The sequence below is a fragment of the Epinephelus moara genome, chromosome 18 (genome assembly GCF_006386435.1).
Source record: "Epinephelus moara isolate mb chromosome 18, YSFRI_EMoa_1.0, whole genome shotgun sequence".
Taxonomy (NCBI): Eukaryota; Metazoa; Chordata; class Actinopteri; order Perciformes; family Serranidae; genus Epinephelus; species Epinephelus moara.
The window spans coordinates 37,637,858-37,645,760 of NC_065523.1; the positions used below are offsets into that span (position 1 = coordinate 37,637,858).

The 7,903-nt window shown below is 44.6% G+C and overlaps 1 protein-coding gene across 1 annotated transcript in view; it reads left to right on the forward strand.

Annotated features, from left to right (window-relative positions):
- Window positions 1-1,529: 1,529 nt before the first annotated feature.
- Window positions 1,530-7,903, forward strand: part of gng13b (guanine nucleotide binding protein (G protein), gamma 13b) — a 29,734-nt gene continuing 23,360 nt past the window's right edge. The window contains exon 1 of the mRNA XM_050069392.1: window positions 1,530-1,970. The gene's annotated coding sequence lies outside the window, so the exon portion shown is untranslated. The remainder of the gene's footprint in view (window positions 1,971-7,903) is intronic.

Consider the following 7,903-nt stretch of genomic DNA (forward strand, 5'->3'; position numbering starts at 1 on the left):
TGTGGTTAATTTGAGGTAATAGTGTTACTGTAGAAATCAGAGAATCACTTTTTGTTGTTATATATTCTCAGGGAGATGATACAAGCTCTAAATCTGAAATACACACCACACACAAATGTGTATTTTCATCTAATTGTACTGTGCAACAGTTAGAATAAAGTTTTTGTATTTGTATGATTGCATTTGTGTTTATTATAGACTTGTTTAAGTATAGCAAGTATAATGAATATAATGTAGGAATCGGAATTGTTAAAATCCTAACGAGTCCCAACCCTACTCCTGTGTGAAAGTCAGTGTTTTTTGGACCCATCCACCACCACTCCTGCCTACCTCACTGGACTTGCACCACCTTAACTTTCGTTCTTGTCCCGCCGTGTTTCCCCTTAACACTGCCAGCCGCCATTAAACTATAGTGACAACCGGCTGCGTATCATGCCATCACGTTAAAGGATGGCTTTTTGCGTCAATGTCTGACGCTGTATGTCTCTGCCATAGTCATCAGATTTCGACGACCTCGGAGTGAGACCAGGTTGTCTCCCCATGTGCGTCAGTATCTGATGCTGACATCCCCAACAAAGCAGCAATATTTGACGAGTTGGATGGGTGGCCGCTGCCTCTAAAATTGATACGCCTGGTGTATATCATATCGCCATGAAAGGTGCATCTGTGTTTCGGTGTCAGATGCCGACATCACCGGCACCGCGGTATTTGACGAGTTGGAAGTGAGAACGGGCTGTAGAGAGGGCTACACACACACACACACAGCTGACCAAACGCATGATCCTCCCTCAGGCTCATCCTTTACAAAGATACTTTGAAATAAAACATCCACCATAAAAAGACCTCATGCCAGGAGAGATTTTTCTCCTGCAAACTTTCTGGAAGGAAGCCACCTGAAAAGGTCTTATTCTAAAAACTGCAGTGCACCCTGGGTATTTATCTGCGCCTAAAATACTCCAACTGAGTGCTGAAGACAACTGGTCTCCTAACAAGATATCACAACTCAAACTGCGCTCTAACAAGACGACTGTAAACGGCTTAAAGGTTACACAGACAGACGACGGTCCAATCACTGAGTCAGCGATGTAACTGTAGACACATGTACAGTCGAGCTCTTCTTCTTCTTCTGTGGTCTCAAATGCAGCAGTTCTCATTATGTGAAATAATAAACCCAAATATGTTCCTCTTCCTCTGCAGTGAGAACCTACATCTGCCTTTTTGCAGATGGAGCTATAAGTGGCCATATTAGGGCAGAAATCCAGAGTCTGGCAGAGGGGGCAAGAAGGGCACACACACACACACACACACACACACACACACAGTGAGGAGAGTGAAGACAGTTTGAAACCCTTCCTTCCTTCACTGTGGTACCTGCCTTAACACACTCCTCCTCCTCCTCCTCCTCCTCCTCCTCCCTCCGCCTCGCCTGGTCAACTCTGTAAACGCATCCTCGGGGAACACACACACACATACACACACACACACACACACACACACTCTCTCTCTCTCTGTGTCACGCGCACACGCACGGGCTCATATAGGAGGAGGCTCCCAGCAGAGCAGCGGGCAGTGAACGGCGGAGCGCGCACCGGACCAGCTTGTTAACTTGTCCCTTCCTTCCTCATTCTCGGGCATCTGCAGCCACAAACCGGACTACCGGGCAGACTACCGGCCACAGAGAGCCTCCAGCGGCACAGCAGACAGCCTCAGACCGCTCGTCATCGTCTGTTTGACTCCGGAGACTGCGGATTTTATCCTTCATCTCTTCCCGTGGATACCGAGAGTGCGCACCGCCTCCCCGACACACGCAAAGTGTCCAGACATTAAGTCTGCTCATATTTATTTTACAGCTGGGAAATAAAAGCCTGTGTCCGTGTGTCGGTCCCGCTGTCTTCTCTACACCCCCCTCCGGTTTAACTGCACCGGTCAGACTTGGAAAGAGCAACAGCCTCCACCGGCGCATCAGTGAGGTAAGAGATGCGACTGTGTCTTTGAGCCACATTATACAATTACAGTCATTCACACGGTGCCGACACACTGCAATGTTGTGTGTGCAGGCCTGTCAGTCTGCAGCAGTAATCATACAACACACCAGGCTGGCCCCAAATGAATTTCAGATAATATGCATGAATAATAATTTAGACTGTACTCGCGTTTATGACATCAGCTGATTATTGTAAATGTACTTTCCAAAGTGCAACAATCTGCACGGACAGTTTGACACTCTGCAGTCCGCCTCCAGCCTCCCAACGCGCGCACACACACACCTCATACTGGGCCATATGGATCCCACGATTATTACATAAAACTTCATATTTCTCCTCTGCGCTTCCTCCTCCTCTGCCTCTCTGTTCCTCCTGCATCAGCTGACCCTGTTTTAAAGACTGAAGATGCTCGGTGTTATACTTGTGTCTCTGAGCAGGGGCGGCTGTAGAAACTTCTGAATCTGGGGGCCAAACTGTTTTAAAGAAGGGGGAACATTTACGAAATTAAAATGTGTTTAGACTCTGGTCATTTAGTGTGATAAATAAATGCCAAAGAAACAATGTGAGATATTCAAACATGAAATGATATCGTTAAATAGGTGATATTTGTAGCTCCAAAGAGCGTTAACAGATTATGAGGCAACAATAACAGCCCTGTCTTTATAGGAGCAGGACACACACACTGACAGAGATGAAAAACACAAAATGTTTTGCGTCTCTTTGTGGTCGTTTCTTTTTGTGGTCATTTTGCATCTCTCTGTCGTCGCTTTCCGTGTCTTTGTAGTCATTTTCTGTGTCTTTGTAGCTGTTCTCCAGCTCTTTGTAAACATTTTACATCTTTTTGTGTGTCTCTCTGTTGGCGCTTTCCGTCTCTTTGTGGTCGTTTTGCATCTCCTTGTGGTTGTTTTCCATCTCTTTGTAGCAGTTTTGCGTCTCTTTGTGGTCATTTATTTTTGTGGTCATTTTGGGTCTTTGTGACCATTTTACATCTCCTTGTGGTCATTTTCTGTCTCTTTAGTCACTTTGCATCTCTTTGTGGTCGCTTTCTGTGTCTTTGTAGTCGTTGTCTGTCTCTATGTGGTGGTTCAGCATGTACTTGTGGTCATTTTCCATCACTTGGTAGCTGTAATGCGTCTCTTTGTGGTTGTTTTGCATCTCCTGTGGTTGTTTTGCAGTGTTTTTTTGGTCATTTCTTTTTGTGGTCGCTTTGCATCTTTGTGACCATTTTACTTATTTTTGAAGTTGTTTTGTGTCTCACTGTTGTTGCTTTCTGCCTCTTTGTAGTCACGTCGCATCTCTTTGAGGTCGCTTTCTGTGTCTTTGTAGTCATTGGGTGTCCTTGTGGCTGTGTTCCATCTCTTTGTAACTGTTTTACATCTTTTTGTGTCTTTCTGTCGTCGCTCTCCGTCTCTTTGTAGTCATTTTGCATTTCTTCGTGGTCATTTTCTGTCTCTATGTAGTCCTGTAGCATGTACTTGTGGTCATTTTGCATTTACTTGTGGTTGTTTCCCATCTCTTTGTAGCAGTTTTGCGTCTCTTTGTGGCAGTTTATTTTATGTGGTCGTTTTTGGTCTTTGTGACCATTTTGCATCTTTTTGTTTGCATCTCTGTTGTTGCTTTGTGTCTCTTTGTAGTCACTTTGCATCCCTTGTGCTCATTTTCTGTCTCTTTTTGTAGTCGTCGTCTGTCTCTGTATCGTGGTTCAGCGTGTACTTGTGGTCATTTTCCATCGCTTGGTAGCCGTATTGCGTCTCTTTGTGGTTGTTTTGCAGTGTTTTTTTGGTCGTTTCTCTTTGTGGTCGCTTTGCGTCTTTGTGACCATTTTACTTATTTCTGAAGTTGTTTTGTGTCTCACTGTTGTTGCTTTCTGTCTCTTTGTAGTCACTTTGCATCTCTTTGTGGTCGCTTTCTGTGTCTTTGTAGTCATTTTGCATTTCTCTACGTGCAGCGTGTACTTGTGGTCGTTTTCCATTACTTTGTAGTTGTACTGCATCTCTTTGTGGTTATTTTCTGTCTCTTTGTAGCAGTTTTGTGTCTCTTCATGGTTATTTCTTTTTGTGGTCATTTTCTGTCTCTTAGTAGTCACTTTGCATCTCTTTGTGCTCATTTTCAGTGTCTTTGGAGTCGTTTTCTGTCTCTGTGGTCTTTTAGTGTGTACTTGTGGCCATTTTCAATCACTCAGTAGCCATATTGCATCTCTTTGTGGTCGTTTTGCATCTTTGTACTCATTTTGCATCTCTTTGTAGTTTTTTTTGTGTGTCTCTTTGGTCGCACTCTGTCTTTTTGTCGTGGTTTTCTCTCTCTTAATGGTCATGTTGCATCCCTTTGTAATAAAGTTGCATCTCCTTTTGGTTGTTTTCTGTCTCTGTAGCTGTTTTGCATCTCTTTGTGGTCGTTATTTGTGTCTTTGTAGTCTCTTTTGTTTAGCGTGTACATGTGGTCATTTTCTGTTACTCTGTTGTCATATTGCTACTCTTCGTGGTGCATCTATTTTTAGTCATTTTGGGGTTGTATTGTGTCTCTTTGTTGTTTTTCTCTTTGTAGCATTTTTGCATCTCTTTGTAGTTGTTTTGTGTCTCTTTGTAGTCATTTGATGGAGTTTCCAATATGAAATAATCAGTCAAAGTCACATTCACTTCATACAGAGGTTCAGTAATCCATCCATGATACCAGTTAGCTGCCAGCTACCTACCAATCACCCTCTGGCTCTTGTAGAGCACCAGTAATAGCCAATCACATTCCAGGGGCGGCCCATGCCACCGCTCTGGCCCCGCTCCCTGGCTCTGAGTCTCTGGGGGCCAAACACACCCAGATTAGAGAGTGTGTGAACAGTGGGACAGAAACATACCAGCTAACCCTAACACACACTAAATCATTCTATCCAGTTCAGGCCTATATTGATCAGATCTGATCGACTGGACGTTTCCCCGTGTCGGCAGGGCTGAGCTGGTGTGATATCAGCTGGACTGGTCCCAGTCACCACACAGCTCATTGAAGTGCCGAACAGATCGTCTGGTTGTAAAAGCTCAAATATCGTCTGTCAGCGTCTGGCATTTATTATCCTCGGCAGTATCTCCTCGTCAGTTTAACAGCAAGGAGCCTCTTCCTTCTTTCTTAGTCTCCACTCTCAGCTGGTCAGAGGAGCTCTGCCTGTTCCTTTCTATTTTTAGTCTCTATTTACAATGCAGCAGCTATAGAGGCACTCTCACTCAGTTTCCCTTCATCTGTCTCTTCGCCTCGTGTCTTTCCTTCTCTGCCTTTCTTCACTTCCTTCCCTCGCTCACTTTTTTGTTTAATGTCCCTTTCACCTTTGGTTTCTCCTTCAAGCTGCTATCGCTGCCATCATCGTAGATCACGGAGCCCGACAGAGTGATTCAACACATTAAGCTTTGGTAGCAGCTCACCTCAAAGTGCCACCTGCTCCACTGACACACACATGCAGGATATTAGTGCATGAAGAGACGAGGGGGGGTCAGAGGTTAATCTCTGGATGCTTTTGACCCAAATCACCATGCAACCTACATACCCCCACCCTAAAACAACCACCCCACTGTCCCCACCACACCCCCACCCAAACATGTCATTAAAAATCAGCACACACACACAACAGACTGAACAACACATTTCGAGGCCCGGTGAGTTATTTAAGAAGTGTTTTACTGCTGGCAGATTGTCGCTTCATAAAACGGGGCTGTCTGTGCAGAAGAAAGATGCAAGTACTTTTTAAACTGGTGCTACGTGACCAAACAGAGAAAAGGACTGTGGCATCGCTTTAGCTCAAGAAGTAGAAAACCTACAAATACCAGAATGCATTCTGGTATTTGTAGGTGCACCACCTCGCACCAACAAAAGCTCCTGCTGGTGGGTGATGTGATGCGAGCTTGGCCGTTTTTCCCCAGGAAACAATATGGCGGTCAGCTGGCAAATACCAGTTTCGAACAAAAAACAGTTAAAGTTAAAATATGTTTCTGGAAAACATCTGAGGTAACGCAGTAACAGAATCTTGGTTTATATTTGATCAGCACCGCTCAGTTTTATTGTTTGATGTGGATACAGCGTTGTAAGTAGACCCCTGTTTATTAGTGTGGATGCTTGTGCATTTAACCACCGCACATACTTTCAGCTACAGGAACCATTCAAACGTCAAAATGTTTATGTCCCTATTCAATTTTTTTCTACTTTTAATGGTTGTAAAAAATAAGGACTACAACTACAACTACTATTCTAACACAATTTCTGCCACTACTTGTGCCACTACTAATTCTTCTACTACGACTACTTAGCCTGAGTGTCAGACTGAAGCTCCCAGAACCTTCAGTCTGACATCGCCTCCATTGAAGGCGATTTACAAGGGGGAGGGAATTTGATTTTTCCCTAACCAATCAGTAGAGATCAACAACTCACCCAGAATCCGACATCATTAGTATCCATGCCTCGGGGGTGCCGAAAACAAGCAAGCATTGCCCGTTTAAACTGTCTCCGTCGTCGTGCATCGCCGTTAAATCCAGTTTAGCAGCTTCCTTAATTTGGTCCTCCATTAACGCGAGTAGTGGCGAAATACCTCGATAGCATCATTAATGTGGTCTGTAGGATCTGTAGCGGTTGCCATTAGCGTGGCGCTGATTGGCTAATCGCTAGACCCGCCCCCACCCCAGGCATTCATTGGTCCTTCCATTGTTTGGACGAGATAAATCGCAAATTCATTGCAGTATGCCAGACCAGAGATGCAAGCCTGCTCAGTTGAGTGGGCGGGGTCTATGGTCTGGAACCAGGCTAACGACTACTGCTAGGACTACAACTAATAATACTACCAGAACTACATCTACTATTACTACCATTTCTGCATTTTTGGCCATGGTTTTGAATTCATTTCAGCATTCAGCATCCACACGCATTTTCCACAGGAAATGCATTTTCAAATTCCTATGAAAGTTGCTCAGTGGCGCAGGAAGCTTAGAAAGCTCTATTTCCGAGTTAAGAAATTGCCTGGATCTCCTGCAGTATGAGGCCCACAGAGTGAGCACACTGGAGACTTGTAGCTGCATACTGTAGCAAGACAACACAAATTACTGAAATTACAAAAGATTTCTACAGATGTGGACAATCCACCATCTGAAGTTTGGTGGAAATGTTATCGCAGGCCACCAACATCATCTTCAGCTTGTCTTTTTTCTGTTGCCATGATGCTCGATAGCCTGATGAGACCATCCTGATGACGTAATCTCAACTTTCTGTTTTGATCTCTGTATCAGTCTGGACTCAGTGCCGCCCTAAACACTTTCAGTGGGCGGAAGTATCCGCCTTGACAGACAAACTCCTTCGGCCAATCAGCATAACAAAACACCAGGGAAATCTTTATCATCAATGGAGCCAATTGATAAATAAAGCTTTTGCCAAATCCAGTTGGAAGAACGGTGAAAACGTCTTTTCCTCCAAGAAACTGCGAGTGCATACATGTTCTTCTTCTTCTCTATTTCTGCAAGAACTTCACTTATTGCAATGTTTACTGATGTCAGCGTTAGTGCTTGTTTCTTTGGGAGCTGCCAGTACTGTTCTGCAAACCTGCATTTTACACCATCAACTGCAACCCAGTCCCTGACTGGCCACGACTGGATTTTAATTCTGGAAAGTGTTTGTGGCAGCACTGAGAGACAGCGAAACAGAATATCAAGCTCACGTCAGGATGGTCTTAGCAGGCTACTTGCTTGCTATCTGGTCGGGTAAAGACAAATGGCAACCGCCAGAGATTGCACGTTAACCTGTGTGGCAACTTGGGCTGCCCCCCTCAATAAGAATTTTCCTAGCCAACCAACAGTCCTCATCAGGGTCCATCAGTGGACCAACAGTCCTCATCAGGGTCCATCAGTGGACCAACAGTCCTCATCAGGGTCCATCAGTGGACTAGTCTCCTGCATGTT